We start from the raw sequence: 20,564 nt of genomic DNA on the forward strand, positions 1-20,564 counted from the left end.
ACAGACAGATTCACAAGCAGACAGTGTGACACCATAGACAGACAGAGGGAACACAGAAGTGGGACCAGGGCAGGCACAGAACAGAAACCTAACAAATGGCAAATCATAACGGAAAACATAATCAGAATAAACAAAAGCATAAAGAAACACAAAACACTGAGTCGGCAGACCATGACAAAGAGTGAGAAACTGCAAGAAAGACAATTGTTTGCAGCAGCAAGACCTGACACCTAAGGCCTCGAGGCACAGGAGAGTGGAGTCTGAGGCTCTCTTTGATGCACATGGTGGTGAAGGGAAGGTTGGACAGATCCTCCCTTAAGATTAAGCCATGTCAGTGCACTGAGATAATATTCACATTTAAACATTTGAATCTACGAACAATGTTGTTTGCGTTTGTATTTTCTGACCACTGGATTTCATGTCCATCTCGTCCCTATATCAGGTCCATCAATTCCTGTCTGCATTTTTCCTGTAGTGTTCATGGCGTGCTAAATTATACAGTGTATAGCAGATGGCACTGGCTGTTCTAGGAATTTCAGGATACATGTGTGGGGCATCGAGTCTTGTGGATATTTATAATACACTGATAAAGTACAATGTTATATGCTAAAAAAATATGTTTACAAATGTTTATTGTGCTTACAAGGTCGTAACTTAGTCTGAAATGTTTAATATAGCAACTCCAGATGAAATATATAGGTGAACAGATTTGGCTCACTCTTTGGCAACGAACCGGTCAGGTTTTCTTCTTTCTTGCCCTTAATTAATGCATAATAAACACTTATTAATGATTTTTAAAGTGTTTACAGTTTAATTAATAGCATATCTATAAACTACAGATATAAACTATAAATGTATTAACCATCCATAAGGGGAGTCTTATTGTAAATTGGTAGCAATTTAAATTTATTTATTTCCTTTCAGTAATAAAGTAATAGAAACAGAAAAAATTTCATTTTTGCTGTATCTAAAGTGACTCAATGTGTAGCAGTGTCACAGTTGAAAAGGAGGTGGAGTACACGCCAATACAGTTAAACATTTAAGGTGTTTTATTTTTGTTTTTTTGTTTTTTTTTAACTATTCCAATATGTTGAATTTCTTGACATGTTAGTTGTAGTTGTAGTTATTTGTAAATCAATTGTAGGAATTTATATATGTGGAGTTCCTTGGTTTCCTGATGTTTTGGCGTATTATTCTCCCCAATGCCCTGTTTCTAGTCTGTTACTTTAGTTCAGGGATGTCCAAACTCCGGCCCGCGGGCCGTGGTCCATTTTTAATTGGCCCGCAAGTAATTTTATAAATAGAATAGAATATGGCCCGCACTTCAACTTTTGCTTGAGTGTATTGCACTTCTTAGTTTTAACACCAGGGGAAGCTACTGTTGATCAAGGCAGTTGCTCCACCAAAAAGGACAATCACAGAAGAAATTTACCCCAAGTTACTAAACATGGCAAAACCAAAGAAGCGAAAGGTAGAAAGTGAATGCAGAAAATTTCAGACATGGTGGGAGAGTGAATATTTCTTCAAAGAAGTCAAGGGGAAGTGTCTGTTTGATTTGCACTGAAACTGTGGCAGTTATGAAAGAGTGTAATGTACGACGTCATTATGAAACCTTTTGAGACCTTCATGCTCAAAAAGTCTAGGAAAAGGCTCCAATAGCCAGCTATGAGGTCGCCCAACTCATCGCAAGACATGGCAAGCCTTTTTCAGATGGAGACCTCATAAAACACGGCCTCGTTAAAGTCACCGAAATAATGTGCCCGGAAAAAGTGCAGGACTTCAACAACGTCAGCATGTCCAGAAATACAGTTGTGCGACGCATTGAAGAGTCGTCAGCCAACATTAAACTGCAACTGTCTGATAAAGCTGTGCTTTTGATTTTTACTCCATCGCATGCGATGAGAGCACCGATGCCACAGACACCGCACAGCTGCTATTTTTTTTTGCGGGGAGTGGATGAGAGCACGAGCACTTTAGGTGAGTAAAAATATATTCCACAGTACCCGTGTGTTAATAAGCATGCATGTGCAGGTACACATGCTTCAAATATCAATGATGCGCATCAATTCTGTCACTACCCTGCTTTTGTGCACCACTTTCTTATATGCGTTTTTCTTGTTAACACACAGAGTACACACCGCTGTGCACAGCACACGCACACGCAAAGTCAGCTGATCTCATCTGATGCAGATTTGCTCCTTGATCAAGTGACATTTGTCCGGAATTTTGGCACGAGTGGCGTACGATCAGCACCACGGCTGGATGGCCCGATTTACATACCCAGCGCAGCCGATACTCACCAGAATAATTTACTAAAATTATATGGACTCCTGTTATTAAGTACAGTTCAGTCTGTTAATGTTGATAACGGTTTCAAACGAACGTTAATAGGTGTGTTGCTAAGCCTAATAACTTAAATAACAAACTTGAAATTTACCCGTTATTGTTTTTTCTCTGTGCTGTAAATCTTCTTTCTAAGATGAAATCTGCTGCTGTTCTGAGAATGAGCTACCAAAGCTTTTTCTGATTAAATCAATAAAGATCCATTTATGGAAAGCTGTAATGAAGGCAGTTTTGTCTTTAATTATATACAACAATATAACATATTTGACCACTTTTAAGTGATTTTTCTAATTTTAATGCACTAAAGTTAAGGTTATATACCTAATTTCTAGTAAGTGGCCCACCCCCTCCTATATTTTTATGTATGTGGCCCTCAGTGAAAAAGGTTTGGACACCCCTGCTTTACTTCCATTGAGTTTTTCTTTTTTTACTTTGATGGTGTTTTTCTTCAGTTTCTTTTTCTTTTTTACAATTAGTTTTGTAAAAGGTAGATTTCAAACTATTTTAGATACATTTTTTTTTAAACAAGGACACCAGATACATATAAAGGGCTGCCAGATAAGGTAGAAGGGAGGAGGTAAAAGAGAGGGGAATAAACACACTGATGAAATAATAAGGTCTGAATTACAAAATGATGTATATATCGGCTGTAGGTTTTTTTTAGGGTATTTCTGTTGTTAAAAGGGACTGTTTGCAGTATAATCTGTCACATACAACCCTGCTTAAAAAAAACCCTCTGTAACCCTGTTACTGTGACAGACAGCTATTAAGATAGTTGAAGGGGAGAATGTGGGTTTTTAATTAATTAAATTTATTAAATTAATAAATTCTTGAAAATGTGAAATGATAAACAGTTTCGGTGGAAATATTTTCATTTCCCAATATCCTTTAATTTTTAGTAGCATTTTGTTATTTCACTAAGTGTCAGGATCTTTACAGTTGTGTCTTTGGTGACCATGCTTCTGTTCAACACTTTGCTTAACTCAAACTAAGTGATAATAAGGAATAAATGATAGAGAGATTTAAATGATTTGTCATCCAACATAGAAACCTACCATAGACAGCAACAGAAAACCTTTATGGTAAATATTTCTGTTTTACTGTGCTGCAATGACTGTGCTTTACTCGCAATTTTCCTAACATTGACTGGCTGGTTTAGATGAAGCTTTGCAAGCCTTTTTGAAATGTCGGGCTTGGCAACTTACATTATAAAACATATGTAAAGAGGAACAACTACACCTCTGAGAGAGCAACAGCTCATCTTCCGCTTCCCTTATTTTCCATTTGACACTCACAAAAAGGTTCTGCTGTGATGACAAACATATTTACAAGTGAATGTTGTACTTTGAGGAGAGACCCCAGAGGCAAAACAGACCTGATCTATTTGTCCAGGATATTTGTCCATAAAATCATAAAAGCATGTGCAGTAAGAAAAAATGATATAATATTGATAGAGATATGATACAGATTATCTTCTGCAGTACATCTATCATATCCAGTGTTGGGTAAGTTACTTTAAATTAGTAACTTAGTTACATTACTAGTTACTTCTCTAAAAAAGTAACTCCGTTACTTCAAGTTACTCGTTACTTTCAAAGTAACTAGTTACTAGGGAAAGTAACTTTGGTTTTACTCAGAATTCTCTTGTTAATGTGTTGCTTCCGTAACTGGATACCCAGCCAGACTGCCAGTCTTCTGCTTACTTGCCACAAGTGCACTGTGCCACCTACCAATAGAAAGGAAAAAATAATGTGCACATTTCCACGAGAGAAATCCCACGCCTGGACCGTCGTTGACCGCCGCCATGATTCTAGCCTGCTTTTTACATCCAACACAAAAACTGCAGTCGTGGTGCTTTTGATTGTACTCAGAACTTGGAAATTCTGCCTTCTGAATAGGAAGATGTAGGTAACACCAGACTGCAGATGAGCTGCATACAGAGCTGGACTGGGACAAAAAAAAAATCGTCCCGGCATTTTGACTAGAGACCGCCCACCATTATAGGAAAAATCATAAAGCCTTTGAATGAAAACAAACACTGTTGTGACAGTGATGTACACTGTTCTGATGGTATATATGTATCAATCTATCAATTGTTTGTTGTAAGACTCAGATAATTATTTTTTTAAAAGCGAGACATTTTAAATGAGAATAATAAAGAAAAGTATTTCCTTGTCCCCCCCTTTCCCTGTTAATGCCCTACCTGGCCCCCTGGCAAAACTTTGCTAGACCCGCCCCTGCACAGTTACCAGCTGTCAGCTACGTAGAAAAGGATCCTGGTGTTATTTGTCTCTCAGAAAAACTTCCCTTCAACTCATCCATGTCACCTAAAAGGTAAACCTGTTTCTCCATCACCTGTTCAGCTCTGATGATTCAGTAAGGACATCTCCTGGTTTCATCTTCATGTTTCCCTCTCACCAGATAACCAAACCGACATCATGACCAGCAGCTTTACAGCTGTGGCTCCAGCAAACATCAGCTGATACTAGAAATTAATATTAAATAAATTCTAACAACAGCTGACCAAGCTTAAACGTGTTGCTGTTGTTTAACGCGACATCCGCTGGTTTCCTCTTTCTGGCGCAAAGTGGGCGATAAATAAACAAGAGAGAAAAGCCGATCAGCTGATCATTGATCAGTTTCGTGATTGAAGTAGAAACGGGAGAGGAGAGAATGAGAGAAGAAGAGGCAGCTGTGCAGCTTCAGCTTTGTGTCTTTTTCATTGTAGCTGAAGTCCGGGACAAACTGTGTTCCTTTTCACCTCAGTACTAAACGCGTAATATTTTCTCTGAATACCAGACGATTCTGTTTTTAGGGACGGTTGGCAACTCTAATAATTAACCGTATGAACAAAATAAAGTTCAACATCAGTAACATAGCACCCACACAGCTGTATAGAAACTCCGTCATGCTAGCTAGCACGCAGTACGAAAATGTCAGCATACCGAAAATAAACTCCACCTAAACTTGGTTTATATCTGACTGATAGACTGCAGGTCATAACTTCTTACCTGAAGTTCAGTTCACCTGACACGCGGACCGGCGGCCGCTTCGGGTCTCTCCTCTTGCCTCCCTTTTCCTTCATCCACCTGCTGGCTTCCACCACTTGCTAATGTTATTGAATCTGTGGAAGCTCCGCGATATCCACCACACGAAGTAACGAATAACGAGCCTATCTAAATCCCAGTAACGAGTAACGCGTTCCTGGTTTTGGCATAATAACTAGTTACCGTGCTCGTTACCACAATAATAACGTAGTTACTGTAACGCGTTACTTAATAACGCGTTAGTCCCAACACTGGCTAGCACGCAGTACGAAAATGTCAGCATACCGAAAATAAACTCCACCTAAATTTGGTTTATATCTGACTGATAGACTGCAGGTCATAACTTCTTACCTGAAGTTCAGTTCACCTGACACGCGGACCGGCGGCCGCTTCGGGTCTCTCCTCTTGCCTCCCTTTTCCTTTATCCACCTGTTGGCCTCCACCACTTGCTAATGTTATTGAATCTGTGGAAGCTCCGCGATATCCACCACACGAAGTAACGAATAACGAGCCTATCTAAATCCCAGTAACGAGTAACGCGTTCCTGGTTTTGGCATAATTACCGTGCTCGTTACCACAATAGTAACGTAGTTACTGTAACGCGTTACTTAATAACGCGTTAGTCCCAACACTGATCATATCCTCAGAATAGTACAAGACTATGTCATGTAAAGCCACTTATTGGAGAGTAAAAGGTATTGTAATTGTAATTGTGATAAAATATATTGATAATTACAGGCACCAGTGGATGTTTCAGACCAAACAGTCCAGAGATGATCCCCAGAGAAGTATTCACTGCTTACAATGGGTTTCATTTTATTTTATTGTTATTAATTTTTAATAAAAATTAAAAAGAAAAAAGGCTAACTAAATAAATAAAATTAAAATCACCATCATTTGGCTACGGTCTCCACAAAATCCGCTTTAACGGGTTTAACAAACTTGATCCACTTATCCCATAGTTTAATAAACTCGTTTTTCTTCAGATGTAGAGAGAAATTAATCCTTTCCATATTATAAATATCACTTACAACATCTCTCCACTCTTAGATTGTTGGGAGTCCTGGAAGAAGCCACCGTCATGTGTTTCTTCACACACACATAGTAGAACACCAAATATATATTCACCATCATGTCAATGATTTTCACTTAAAATTAAAATATTAATTTTCTTGTGCCCAAATGTTCAGAGTATTAAGAGGATGTGGATAAATGTGATCTGATTTTCATCTGAACGCTTAAAAATTGCTTAAACAAACAACACAAAACAACATTTTGAATATATTTGCGTCTTTATTTAACGCACCATCAAACATTTACAGCTTGGTGAAAAACACAGGGGGACCCTGAGATTTCACAAATGATCCAACATCAGCTTCAGACAAGACTTTCTAGTAGCAGCAGATCAGATAATCACAGCTTTCAGGAGGACCGATTCCTGCTTCAGTTTACGCATCATGTGGGTGTCACCTCTAAGAGAATCGCACTGTGTAAATCTGTGTAAATCTCCTGTAGGAAAAATCTATAAAATAAGCAAAGCCAACATTAAAGGGTTTGCGGCACAGACAAAGTTTTAGTATTTAGATGACTTATTTCTCCATCATCAGATAATAAAAAAGAGAAGCCAGAGAGAAAGAAAGAAAGACAAGTGTTTGCAGCAGCTTAAAGAATTATGATAGTTATTATGAGGTGTACTGGTAGGCCGTTTTCACACTTTATCTTCTTCTTTCCTGTGAACCCTACAGCTTTGTATGTACAAGGCTTCTGACTGATCCTCTTGCAGTCAATACTGTGACATTTGTGGGTGATGTAGTCATTTTTTTTGTCTTTACACAACTTCACAATTTCCTCCACCCTCGCTTTGATGAAGGAATTTATTTCCTTGCATTTATTGTTGCCGTTGATGTTTTTCATCATAATATCACAATTCACCTTTGAGCTCTTCTCTGGAAAGATGTGTTTCCATTCAAAATCATTGTAAGTTTGTGAGAGCGCAGCGGCACAGAGCAGCAGCAAACAGGCACTTTGAACCCTCATGATTCTCTGAGGAAGAAAAACAGAATTGACATTTTCATTAGTCTCTTGTGGAGGTATAGTACAGACGACACAGGAGCTGTAACTTTCCATTCTGACTTTATTCACCTCCAAACTACAAATGGACACATTGCGCCAAAAACCAGCAGAATCCCTCCTCCTGACCTGGGTGTGAGTTGAGCCCTCTGGTGGGCCACCACACATGCCCCCTCCAAACACCCAGTAGAACCGTCCACTAGTCCAAAGCCTGGGGCTTAAGCAAACAGCCAGAACAGCTGAACCGGGGAGGTGGAGAACTGGCTGAGGGCACACTAGCTCAGACCGAACCCGCCATAGGTTCCTTGATCACCGTTGGGCGCGGGGCGCTCTCTGAGGAAGGGGCAGAATCCAACAGTCCAGCTGTAGATGGGCAGCGAGGGGCCCGGGCCAGCACCAACGGATCATCCTACAGAACGTGCGCAGGTTTAAGCCGGTCAACTGAAACTACCTCCTGCCGACCCCCAAAATCCAAAACGAAATGCTTGTGGCCCGGCTTAATAACTCTATATGGGCCATCATAAAGCGGACACAAGGGGGGTTGATGAGCATCGTGCCTGACAAAAACAAACTGAGAGGAGTCCAATGATCTCGGAACAAAAACGCCAGGCAGGCAGTGGGCCCCGAACAGAAAAGGGACCCCCCAGGGGGTGGGAAGACAGGACAGAGGTATCGAAACATGGGGGGGCCTCTCAGGCAGAAACTCCCCAGGTACACGGAGGGGCTGACTAAGGACCAGCTCAGCCGGAGAAACCCTGAGGTCCTCCTTTACTGTGCTGCGCATTCCCAATAAAACCCAGGGAAGACGGTCAACCCAGTTGCCACCTGTCAAAGAAGCCTGGAGCATGGCCTTCAGTGACCGGTGAAACCTCTCGCACATTCCGTTAGCCCGCAGGCAGTATGCCGTGGTGTGGTGGACCTTGACCCCAGGCCGTCAGCCATGGCAGACCAAAGCTCCGAAACGAACTGGGGGCCCCTATCCGAGGTAATGTCAGCGGGGGGACCAAAACGCGAAACCCACGTCGACACAATAGCCCTGGCCACCACCGCTGCCATCGTGGAGGCCAGGGGGACTGCCTCCGGCCACCTGGTGGTGCGATCCACCACAGTCAAAAGGTGTGTGAAACCTTGCGACTGTGGAAGAGGGCCAACCAGATCGACATGCACATGGTCGAAACGCTGACCAGGGACGCAGAAGGGTTCGAGGGGCGCCTGCGTGTGTCTGTGGATCTTTGAACGTTGGCATGGAACACACGCCGCAGCCCAGTCCTTCACCGATTTCCGCAGGACCGGCCAAATGAACCTGGCGCTGACCAGCTTGACTGAAGCACGTACGCCCAGATGAGAGAGGGCGTGGACGGAGTCGAAAACGCGCCGGCGCAATGAAAGGGGAACGACTGGTCGCAGGTCGCGACCAGTGGAAACGTCGCCCAGCAAACGTGGACCGCCCTCCCACAACGGTGTGTCCTCCACACGAGGCCCGTCTGCGCGGAATGAAGTGCAAGGATGTCCGGTCAACACGCTGCTCAGTGGCCATGGCGGCGTAGTCGATGCCGATGTACACAGGAGAAACCAACACGCAGGACAGACAGTCAGCGACCTGGTTGGACTTACCAGCCACGTGCTGAATGTCCATTGTAAACTCCGAAATGGCCGCTAACTGGCCCTGCTGGCTTGCGCTCCAAGGGTCGGAAAACTTGGACATAGCGAAGGAAGGTCAAAGGCGGCATTGGCCAGCGCCGACTTCACCGCAGAAAACGCTTGGGGACCAGTCAACAGGATCTTTAGCCGTCTTACCCTTTAAAGCTGCATAGAGCGGCTGCAAAAGGTGGGCAGCTCTGGGGAGAAAACGATTATAAAAACTGATCATTCCCAAGAACTCCTGCAACACCTTAACCAATGGCGGGACGCCGAAAAGTCGCGACAGCCTGGACCCTGTCCGGCAACGGAACCACACCGTCAGTGGAAATGCGGTGCCCCAGGAAATTCAGGACCGGTAATACGAACTGACATTTAGACGGGTTGATGATCAGTCCGTACTCCGCCAAACGCTGGAAAACCTGGCGCAGATGAAACTTGTGGTGGCTCATCGAACAGCTGGCCGCCAGTATATCGTCCAGGTAGACGAAAACGAAAGGCAGACCACGCAAAACAGAGTCCATGAGGCGCTGAAATGTCTGCGCGGCACCCTTCAGCCTGAACGGCATGCGTGGAAACTCAAACAAACCGAAGGGAGTGATGACAGCAGTCTTAGGAACATCCTCGGCGCGCACCGGAACCTGGTGATACCCCCGCACCAGGTCAATTTTCGAAAACACCGAGGTACCAGCGAGGTGGGCGGAAAAGTCCTGAATGTGTGGAATGGGGTAACGGTCATTCTCCGTAACGTTATTTAAACGCAGAAAATCCCCGCACAGCCGCCACCGTCCGTCCGATTTGGGCACCATGTGAAGTGGAGAGGCCCAGGCGCTGTTCGAGCGCTGCACAATGCCCAGGCGCTCCATGGCCGCAAACTCCTCTCGAGCGACGGACAGCTTCGCGGGGTCGAGGCGGCGCGCGCGCACGAACACCGGGGGCCTGACCGTAGGAATGTAATGCTCAACCCTGTGCTTCGTTACCGTGCTGGAGAAATTAGGAACGGACAGCGATGGAAACTCCAACAACAAACGGTGGAACACATCCCAAGAGGCCACTAAATTAGCCCAAATGAGGGGGTCAGCAGTCCGGGTAAACAGGGGAGTGAACAGAACGACAGGGCATCGATCAAACGTCTGTGAGCGACATCGACTAACAGTCCATGAGTGCAGAGAAAATCGGCGCCCAAGATAGGCTGGCAGCAACGACAAAGTTCCACTGGAAATCCCGACCATGGAAGCTAACAGTCACCAACCTTTCTCCGAACGTTGCGATAGGAGAGCCATTAGCTGCTATTAGCCGTGGCCCGTGGTCCACCGCTAACCTGTCCGCTGCGGCCGGCGGAATTAGGCTCTTCTGCAAGCCGGAGTCCACCAGAAAACACCTCTCGGAGCGTGAGTCTTCAATGAATAGCAGCCGCTCCGTATTGCTAGCGACTGCAGCCGCTACGGTGCTAGCAGCCCCATCTTCCTGGGCCGGAAAAGAGCAGGGTGGAAGGTAGCGATGCGCTCTGGCGCCAAAACGCTGATAATAGAAACAGATGTCTTTCCAGCGGTGTCGTCGTGTAGCTATTCCTACCGTCAGCGCCAGATCAGCCGCTCCGGGGAAGGCAGGTGGAGGTGCTGTCGGCGGGTCCATAAGAAAAACCTAATGAGAAAAAGAAGATAAAATGTGAAAAAGACAAATCCGAGAATAAGATTCGACCTGTACACCTTGAGGCTGGTAGTGTTTAGGAGAAGACTCAGCAGTTGGTTCCAGTTTGAAACTGCTGTGTTGTCTTAACTACTTATTCAAAAGAATTTCTTAAAATGTGTTGATAATCATGTGACTGTCTTCTCACAAACATGAAGAGGTATTGTAAGGATCACATGGAAGAAACCAGAATAAACTTCTTTCATCCAATTTGAAAATTTGTTGCAGAAAAGTTGTCTCTTTATTTCTCACTCTCATGGTTCACAGGTTCTTATTTGATGTTAAAATCTAAAGAAAAAAAAATGCTATGTCCATCTTGTCTGTGCTATTTTGGGGGGCTTTTTAAAAATAATATTCATAATTTTATAATGAAGAATTTCAGAAATATTAAGATTAGCCTACCAGAATTCTCCAATGCTGCAGTTCACTGACATGTACAGTTGTGCTCAGAAGTTTTTATCCTCTCATCATGGGCATGAATGTCATGGTAATTTTGGGCTTTTGATGATTTCTTGGAATAATTCTTTTTCCAGGGTGGAATGATTGTGCAGCATACACCTTTAATGACTTTAAGAAAGCAGGAATTGGGTGGATAAGTTTGAATTTATTTTGGATTTTCTCTCATCCACAAAGGTTCAAAAGTCACATATAGCCTCAAATATATACATGCACCTCCACCAATATTTGGTAAATGCCCATAATGAGTGTATGTAAACTTCTGACCACAACTCAATCTGTATTAAAAGGGAGTGACAACAGCATTTCAATAGCAAAACAGCATGCATGTGTGACACACTGTAATGTGTGGTCACATTATGTGATTTAATTTTTGTATATTGTATAAGCTTTTAGGTGTAGTTTTGTTAAGGAAGGGCCTTAATTTTGTGATTTTTGTTGGAGACCCAACATGTGGTGTGATCCCTAGTTACGCCACAAGGGGGCACTTCCGCCCTAGTGAGATGGTTTAGTGTGACGCTACTGCTCGTCTTCAGATCTGGCAGAAGCGAGAGAGGAAACACACTACCTGTCGTCCATCTCATGATTTATCTGTTTTCTTTCAGGTTAGTAAGTAATAAGGCCACACATGTGGTCCACATAATTTACATGCCAAATAAGGGTAAAACCCGACCAGCAGTTTGTTTTGCTGAGATCTGTATTCGTTTGTTTTGCTCATTGAAATCATGGCTCATTGAAAAATTGAAATTTTTTACTTTTGCATTTACCTTTCATTATTTACTTACATGGTATGCTGCTGATATTCCTTTTGTCAAACAGCTGTATGATGTCAACAAAATCTTTCCTGCCTTGTGGTGTTTGGATGAGCTCAGACTGTGATCTGTCTCCCTCTGTTGGTCAATGTAATATCCCACGGGACCCTAAATTTACAAAACTATGATAATCTAATGTTTATTTTTCTACAGTTTATTACTGCCAAAAGGTGAAAATCAAAGTCATTACACCTGGAGCCTCCTACATGATTTGTGTTACTTGACTACAAAAAGGTCAAATCAGAGCACCTGCTGTCTTCCAGTCAATTGAGTGTCAGTGGTTTAGAAATGTTTTGTTGCTGATCTATTTTTAGGTCAGTATGACTGACACACAGTCACAACAAATGAAAAAGAAACTGTCACCTTGATTCTGATAGACTTTATTTGACAGTCATTATAGATGACAAACATTACAGTTCTTGAGATTCTTTCTATTGTGATATGATAGAGCAAACTAGTAAAGTTATTAACTGCCGCTTCAATATTCAGAGGTGAATTCTTTTACAGAGATGTGCATCAGTGTTACAGTGACAGGGGTCTGCATCATCTAAAAGTTACATTTATTAAGGTAAACTATGATATATATCCCACAATGAGACCACCCTGAACATGCCCGCCTACACAAGTGACATAGTGCTAGGTTTTTCACTTCTCTTTACAAGCTGCAGAGGTCGCCGCTGCTCAGGAAGCTGTAGGGGAGAATGTAGGCCATATATATAAACAAGCTCTCAAAATCAAAAAATAAATATATTTTATTCAAATGAACAAACTCTTTAATTATGAAAATGAATAGGTGAACCCAAAACAGATGACAAATATAGAAACTGAAACAAACTCTCAAATAAAGTCCAAATACATCAAAATTACACCTAAAAAATGGCAAAACTGACAAATAAATGCAAAAAAACCCCCAGTAGAAATCTATTAATTAAATGTAGAATAATAAACTGCTTCAGTGGAAACATTTCCATTTCGAGACATCTTGTAGTTTTAGGTAATATGATCTTACATTCAACATAGAAACTGACTTCCAACAGGGATAGAAATGATTTCTGGTAAATATTTATAAAATTTTTAATCCACTGTTTTTATAAAATGTCATTTTTAGTTAAAAATGATTCCTGACACAAAGACGCATGTTCTGATGACTTTGATTTATTCATCAGAAACTTGTTTATGTAAATTAAGTCGAGGCCACTGATCAACATCTGTAAAAATCTTAGAGTGGAAAACACTGCATGAGAACGCAGAAGGTCTCATTAAAGGCGTGCTCTCACAGCATCACGCTGTGGCTGGAAAGAAGGTTTATTTGTGGTGTTACCCCAGTTTAGCAAAGACATGTTGCTAACCACATTCTTCCTTTCATGACCACAAGTAAGAACCTAATGACTCACTGCAGCCGGGTGATGCATTCTTACACAAAACTGTGCACAACTAACACTTTTTTAAGAGTGAAATAGATCTTACTATCGATATGATAATTTTAGAAGTCATTGCATTACATTTTAATTTATAATAATGCAAGGTTTTGTGCCTTTTTAAAAATATGTTCACCATTTGTTCCTTCTAACCATGATTGTCATCATTCATTTTAAATGTAGTATCACACGGGGCAACTCATGTCATTCACGTCTCTGCGTGTTTGTTCTGTTCTGACTGAGCCGTGATGATTTGAGTTATGATTTTGTGATCAGGTCATGAGAATGACTGCTTGGTTAGCAGGAAGGTTTACGAGAGCTGATCCAAAAAATGAAATAAAAAAAAAAAAACACATTCACATGTTCCATTTAACACTTTAAAAAAAAGAGTCGTGTAGGTGTGAAGACAAATATATTCACCAGTGAGTTTTACATTTCAGAGACCCCAGAGGCAAAACAGACCTGATCGGTACATTCAGCGCAAATGAGAACACAATGTCAGAAACACTACATGGCAATTAAAGAATATATTCTAATAATATAATAATATGGTGAAGGCTAATCAAATCAGAACGATGGTCACAGGTGATGCATGGTGTGAGAAAATGTGCTGACTCACTCCTAGTTCCTGTATGAGTCTGAGAGACGAGGCAGGGAGCACAGTCTGCTGGTCAAAGACTGCATGTATGCACTGACACCACACACTGTTACACATTATGACTTCATCTGCTAAACTACTTCCACAAAATTTGGGAACTTCCAACAACCCTCAAGTAAGGCCTTAACATGGTAAATATGGGTAAAATTGATCACCACATGCAACAATACAGTAAATTATAATATTTAAATAAAAATGGGGATATAGGAAATAATAAAAGAGAGCGTAAAAGCTCTTTATTTCCAAATATCCTGTAATTTAATGATATATTCTATTTCATTATGTAGCAGGATTGTCACTGCGTTTATTTCTCTGATTGATGTGTTCCAGTGGACTTCAAAAGTCAGGAAAGTAAGTCAGTGGGAGAGTGGAGCTAAATTATCATCCACTCTAATTCCTTACAGTTTGGAATCTGTATAATCAGCTCCTCTGTTCTTAAATTTGATAGATTGTCCTTTTTGTTTGGCGCATGGAAGCATGCTGTACATACTTGTGTTTAGCTGCTCATGATCTGAGTCATAACACCAGAATTACGGCTTAAAGGCTTTATTCTTGACAAAAAAAAATGTGAAGCAATGATGCTAAACAGTCATTCTGTCAAGATCTCTGTTTGTAGCTCATCACAACCTGATGCACCACTGTAGCCCCTGACATGGGTCAGAAATGCTGACTTCAACACTTGTGTCTTGCTAATGAGCGCAAGCATAAAAGCTCAAATGTGCCTTTCATAAGGTAAATGTAGTTTTTACTGAACAATTGTGAAGTTGTGATGACATAGGAAGGCTTGTTTTGATAGCTCAGTGGAAATCACGTCTCTCTTTTTCAGAATACAGAATGCACTTTAAGGAAGAATTTGTTCTTTAGCACAATCGCACGAAAAGTATGTTAACCTTGCAACTGGTTACAACACACACACACACACACAATAAGGTTTTTCTGCCTCTCTATTTATCACACAAGCGGATTTCAAATGATCAAAAAACAACTTCAGAAAAGCCTTTCAGGTCTCTGCAGACCAGACATGCACAGCATTCAGGAGAACCAATGTCCGGAGACAGTACTCAGAGAAGTACTCAGAGAAGTACTGTGGTTTATTTTTCAGAAATATGCAGATAAAACTGAAAAATACTCATTTGCAAATTTCATCACTTGCAAATACATTTTTAACATTTTTGACCCATAAAAGTTACACAAAGAAGTACAAAAAAATGCATGAATAAACAATGAAACAATCGAAAACAAATAATCAAAGCGTAGCAATGGCAACATTAAAGGGTTTGTGGCACAGGTAAAATTCTTTGTTCAGTTCCATTCAGTTTTATTTATACAGCGCCAGATCACAACAACAGTTGCGTCAAGGTGCTTTATACTGGAAGGTAAAGATCGTACAGTAATACAAAGAAAACTGAAAAAACAATCTTTAATTTTCACCGTCATAATCAAAGTTGTCATATATGCCTCTCTCAAGATGTACAGGTAGGCCATTTTCACATTTTATCTTCTTCTTGTTTCCTTTGAGTGCTAGAGACTTGTATTTACAAGGCTTCACACTTATCATCTTACAGTCAATAACATCAAATTTGTGGGTGATGTATTCATTTTTTTTACCTTTACACAAAGCCTTAACCTTTTCTGCTTTCTGGTTGATAAATGTATTAATTCGCTTGCACTGATTTATGCCATTAACGTTTTTCATCATGTCATCACATTTACGAGAGCCGTTTTCTGGAAGGATGTGTTTCCTTTTGAAATCATTGTAAGTTTGCGAGAGCACAGCAGCACAGAGCAGCAGCAGCAGCAAACAGGCACTCTGAACCCTCATGATTCCCTGGGGAAGGAAAACAGAGAATATTTAAATGAGTCTCTCCTCTGTACTGTTTTGGTTTCATTGATATAATTCAACAATCATAAAAAACCTACTTAAAAAACTTAAAATCAAGATAGATACGTGTAGCAATGTGATCTGGAAAATGAACTTTGTGGTTATTTTTCTAAAAGCTTTTAGATTACAGGTATAATAAAACAATACTCACAGAAAATAATGTGTAAAATAATGAAAATAATACTCTGCATAGATTTACCCTCCTCTCTCGACTGTGTTACATTAGAAACAACTTTTTTATGTCTTACCAAAATTTTGTTTGCCACACTTCTCAAAATTACCTTAGTTTTTGCTTTACTGACAGCAGACTTACTTTGACTTGTGAGTTGGTTGCTGGTTTGGGTACAAGGTGGTCGTCTGCAGCACCAGCTGGTAAAGATATCTTCAGTCAGTGAATTTTCCTGAATGTGGTGAATGGTTATAGTGAATTAATTCTACAGTGTCAAACTAAACACAAATCAATGGAGACATTTCAGATATTAAGCTTTAGCAAGATTGACCTAATCACAGAAACCACATCATGTTTATCAGATATGCAAATTCACTGAGACTAGAATATGATGGGTTTCTGTTGTTTTCCTGTCTTTATTGTCTGTTTGAGCAGATTCAAACAGATTAAAAGGATTTAGCAGTTAGAGGATATTATTTCAAAGTGCATTTTATTAAATACATTTGTGATAGTATCACAACAAAAGTATGGAAACCCGTTTAATGTCCCATAAATTTGATCTGGTCTTCATTTTGACACAGAAATTTCACTTCAAAATGCTATGAACTTAAATAATGAGTCAAACACAACTTTTTCTTCATTTGCATTTTATTGATTTGATGAAACCCCAAAATCTGATGTGGATACCAATGTAGACGTGACCAAAGGGCCTAGACCGATTACTGCTGGCTTGGAGCTCTTTGAAGAACAAATACTGAAGAGTTTTCTGACAGACAGAACACCTGACACATACAGATGATGACACCTCTGACTGAATGGGAATAACTACCTAAGAGCCTCCAACTACAAGATTTATAACAATAACAACACAGTCATTTACTTTGAGTGTTTCAGTGTGTATATGTGCTACTGGTATCAGTATCAGAATACTGGTATGTGATGGCAAGTCTAAAGCTGGTGTAGTTATTGAACTAGGTTTAACACTAAATTAGCAGGTATTTCAGTCCCAGTGCTCTGATCCCCATCATGGTGAAGAGAGGTTGTTTTAATTTGAACATGCAGAGGAATGTTAGAACAGAGAAACCTTTATCCCCCCCCCCCCACACACACACACAAATAAATAAATAAATAAATGTAATATCAGGATGCAAGGAGATTAAACGATGTTTAAGTAGGTCTAAAGATCTCCTTAAATTTTATTACGCTTGAGCAAAAAGTTGCACAAATGCAAACTTTTGTTAAAATCAAAATAGTTCACAGACTGACCTGTGTACAGCTGAGGCTCATCCGAAAAGGGAAAATTAGAAAGAGGAAAAATGAACCCTCATTTCCCTGTGTCAGCCCCTTTTATGCTACACAGCTTGTACTACTGCCCTGGTTACCAGTCACACCAGCACACATAGCTTAGCAACCACATTTCCTGTCCACTTCATGTCTGTACTCTCAGCCTTTATGTGGTATACACAAAAATCACACCAGCAGAGTCACAGCAATGTGGCTGCAAATGAAGGAAATGCACCTACTTTCAAGAACTACTTTCTTTACAGCACATACAAATATTTGTTTGTGTACTTTCCATTTTTTATGTCTATTTACAAAGACATGCTTGCTTTAATACTTAATCACATCCTTGTGAGTAACAAACAGTTACAGACACTTCAGCAGAACTACTAAACTGTATGCACATTTAAAAATAGTTAGAAAACAGAAAATAGAGACAACATATTTTCATCTGCTTTTGCATTCAGACCTGACTTGTTCTCCAGTTTGGTTCAGGAGGAGAGAGGAGTGTAGCGGTGGCTACTTGTGGTGGCTGAGAGTTCAATTAACTAAATTAAACACTAAAGACACTAAAGGGAAAAGGATGAGTAATACGAGGGAAACTCTGTGCAGTGATCTGTGAGTCAAATATGAAACAAATTTGATGCCTTAGCGTTGTAAAGGGGCAGGGCTAGCTCAGTAGGTAAAGTGGCAGCTCAATGATCAGACAGTCGGGGGTTTGAATCCACCGAACGGCTACCCTGAGGCACCGCTGAGCAAGGTGCCATCCCTACACACTGCTCAACGGGCGCCCAATGGCTGCATTTAACCCATTCACTCAGTGAATGGGTTAAATGCAGAGAGGAATTTCCCCATGGTACATTATTATTAAAGCTATGCATTATATCAGACAGCTATAGTTAGCACCCTGCTAATCCAATGTAAAAGCAAATCAAAGCTGAAAGTCAGATCATAGTGTTGTACTTTAAATTAAAAGCCTTCAAGTAACGATAGTGTTACACTGTCAGTTACCACCATCATGGGCATCTCTGTGAGTTTATGAGCAGAGAAACTGTGAATGCAGCGATGCTAATAATCTACATACAGCATCTATGGATGTCACAGTCACAAACCCAGACGTCTACTAGAAAATACCTGAGTTGGTCAAGTAAGTTATATTGTTTAAACTGTCACTTTTAACCTTTAAACCAAGGTTTTAAGAGCTCTCATTGTTATCAAGTATTTCCAGACGCAGCTTCTTCATTGAATGGCAGGAGCGCCCTCTGCTGTTTGTATAGAGAATGGAAAAAGTTCACAGCAACTGGCATTGCCAGGCAGTCTCCCTCTCCCACTCAAGGTTTATGTTAAAATGGTAAAAAGGCAAGGGCTGTCCTGACAGAATACAGAATACAGTGAGAACTGAAAAATATTTCTTTATTGACAAAAGAAGATATGCAGTTGTTATTACTAGATCGAGACTTGGCTACTGTTGGCTCTGATAGGAAAAAACGAGATGGCAAATGTTAATGTAGAAGTATTGAAAATCAAGGAACATCCTAACTGAGTGAGTCAATCAACTACAGCAGCTGTCTTTAATATGCACACACTTACAAAAACTTACATTTACAAAAACAAAGAAACTCTTTCTTAATTGGAAGACAGTGTTTTTTGTCACAGTGTGTCTTTTGTCCTGTCTTCCTTCCCTCACCCCCAGCCGATTACGGCAGATGGCTTCCCTGTTCTGGGCTTGGTTCTGCCTGAGGTTTCTTCCTATTAAGAGAGAGTTTTCCCTTCCCGCTGTCGCCAAGTGCTAGCACACAGGGAGTCGTCTGATTGTTGGGTTTTTTCTCTGTGTTATTTTAGGGTCTTTGGGATTTGTCTCCTTCTGTTGGTCAATGAGATCTTGTGCACTTGCAAATAACTGTTGTAAAATAAGACCCTACTAGACTGGATCTCCTATATATTTAAGTACAATTGTGCATTGAACTGTACTATATGCGTTATTATTTTTATTTTTTATTTTTTCTGCACTTGGTAGTAATAATTTGTCATCTCACTTCCTACTTGTCACAGCCTCCTGTGTTTCAGTTTTCTTTACATACCACCAATTCACAACCATGGTTACATCAAGGTGCTTTATACTGTAAAGAATCGACAATATTACAGAGAAAACCCCTCAAATCAGATGACTCCCTATGAGAAGCTCTAGGTGACAGTGGGAAGGAAAAACTCATCATGCCAAGCCCACCAAAGCATAGCCTTTTGCAACATAATTAAGAAAGGGTTCAGGGTCACCTGATCCAACACTAACTATGAGCTTTATCAAAAAGGACAATTGAAAAAAGACAAAGTCCTTAAACAAAAACCACACACATAATCAAGATTTCTTTGCGTCTTCAGTTAACACACCATTAAACATTGAACAGGGTTTTGTCAGGATTTGTGTCGTGTGGAGGTGAGGAAGTGACCCAAACGCAGGACTCGTGGATGATGAAGAACTGAAGATGGTTTATTATGAAGCGTGGATGAACAGGGCAGGAACGAAAGGACTGACTGGCTGAAAGACTGAATGGCTGGCTGAACTGAACGCAGGTGGAAACGACAACATAACATCAATGACACGACAGTGAACGAGTGGAAACAGAGGACTTAAATACACAGACTGATGAGGATGATAATGAGAGACCGGTGAGTACACAGCTGAACATAATCTGGCTAACGGCACAAGAGACGAGCTGACACAGGAAAAGCAGGAAGTGAGAACATTGATGTGGCAACATAAACTAAACGTGACAAAACTGAAAGCACTGGGTCAACGACCCAGGAACCCTGACAGGTTTACCTCAGATTTTATAGATGACCAACAACACCTTCGAACAAACCTTTCTGGTAGCTTCAGATCAGACATGCACAGCATTCAAGAGGACAAATGTGTAGAGATGCTTACTTTAGTTTATTCATGATGTGGGTGTCACCATCTTCCTCACAGGAAAGCAGCTTCAGTTAATAATGTCATGCGTTTCATCCATAAGACATCAGATGAACATTAGAATAAAACATAGAATAAAAAGTAACTGCACAAGGTTCAAAACAGATTTGAATCTACAAGTGAAATACAAGTA

General features: G+C 40.8%; 1 long non-coding RNA gene across 1 annotated transcript; it reads right to left on the reverse strand.

The window, feature by feature from the left end:
* Positions 1 to 15,083: 15,083 nt before the first annotated feature.
* Positions 15,084 to 17,534, reverse strand: LOC120436404. Its single transcript, XR_005610393.1, has 3 exons — positions 17,449 to 17,534; positions 16,327 to 16,414; positions 15,084 to 15,959 (listed from the first exon to the last, which is right to left on the reverse strand). It is a non-coding gene; the product is annotated as an uncharacterized LOC120436404 (long non-coding RNA).
* Between the last annotated feature and the right edge of the window lie 3,030 nt (positions 17,535 to 20,564).

The sequence above is a fragment of the Oreochromis aureus genome, linkage group 23 (assembly GCF_013358895.1).
Source record: "Oreochromis aureus strain Israel breed Guangdong linkage group 23, ZZ_aureus, whole genome shotgun sequence".
NCBI lineage: Eukaryota > Metazoa > Chordata > Actinopteri > Cichliformes > Cichlidae > Oreochromis > Oreochromis aureus.